A 1,494-nucleotide genomic window follows, 5' to 3' on the forward strand; every position below is an offset into this window, starting at 1 on the left:
TATTATCTCTTCCTGGTAATCCTGAATCTGAGCTTTCAGAAACTCGATTTCCTCTTGCAGGGCGGGTATAGTAGGCTGATCCTTTGAGACAGTAGATTCCAGTGGAGGTAGAGGTTCTGCTACGTCAATTTGGTCAATATTTCCCACAGGTGGTTCTTGTGTGTCACCTGGGGTAGTGGCTGGTTCTTGTGTTGCAGCCACTTGCTCACTATCATTCTGGGTGTCGGCAGCTGGTTCTTGTGTATCAGCTGTCTTAAGATATGATGCCACGAAGCTATGAACGCTCTGCATCTCAGCCTCTGTGGGTGAGGGAGAAGGGTTTCGGGAAGTGGCCGGAGTACGGGGTTTTAAAACAATGGATGGTGGGCTGGAGGGATCAGGGGATCCAACTACTGCCGATTTTCGTTTTGGTAAAAAGGCAGGGAATTGAGGTGTTTTTCTCTTCCTGCTGGCTCTTGTGACCGGAACAGTAGTCGGGGTGGTGGGTGCTTTGGTCGAAACCCTCGTTCTTCTTCTTTTTACTGAGGTTTTCTTTGCCTGCTGCTTTTTTCGTTTAAGCTGCATAATTGGGATATTATCTTCAGAATCATCAGTGGAGATACTGAGTATGGGGGCGGGAGAATTGGTTCTTTTGGGCGACACAGTTAATTCCACTGCTTCTTGTTCATTTTCTGTAACATGCAGAGGTATTTGCTGGGATTGTTCGGGGGTATGTTCTGTCTGCTGAGGGTTTTCCGAAGGGGTTTGCTCAGGGGTGTCGTCCGTTTGTTGAGGAGGCTCCTGGTCTTGCTGAGGTATATCCTCAGCTTGACGAGGAGTTTCCTCTTCTTGATGAGGACTACCCTGCGCAAGCTGTGGACTTCTTTCCTCCGGATGGGGATTAATGGGGGGTGGAGGGATGTTCAGAGGAAGAGCTCTGTTAATCAGCAGTTGAACTAGGCGATGGTGTTTCAGGGAGAGGGTTGGATTCTTCGCTTTCATAGCATATCGTGCCATATTTTTAAGACAACCCAGCAAATAATATGGCATATTCAATAATTGACCATTTCTTAAGTGATTTAACAGAACGAAGTCGTGCTGGTAGATTACCTGGTAACGACCTTCGCATGTTAGATACTGCTTGACGAATTCGGCGACTCTTGGCCATGGTTGAGGTAGCGACCGCAATGCTACACCTCTGCCCTTGGTTTCTACTTCCTCGCCCGGACGGAGAAAGTCTTGCTGCGCGTTCAGAATCAAGTGCTTCCTGCTGAACCATCTCGTACCAGTGGTTGGGAGTCCGGTGACTTCGGCTATGAATTCTTCCGTAACCGGAACTTGAATTCCTTGGACGACAGAGAATCCTTCTGTCAAATTGCATGTGAATTCCAGGACTTGCTGATCGTCAAAGTCCGGAAGTCGCCTGAAATATTCTATCCATCCAGCTTGCAAGAAAATTTGGTAAATTTCCGGGAAAAGCTCCAGAACTGCTGTCGTGCCTGGTTCATGAGTGAT

Source organism: Pinus tabuliformis, chromosome 5_1 (genome assembly GCF_031772625.1).
Source record: "Pinus tabuliformis cultivar Carrire ecotype Pingquan chromosome 5_1, CPIR1, whole genome shotgun sequence".
Classification (NCBI taxonomy): domain Eukaryota; kingdom Viridiplantae; phylum Streptophyta; class Pinopsida; order Pinales; family Pinaceae; genus Pinus; species Pinus tabuliformis.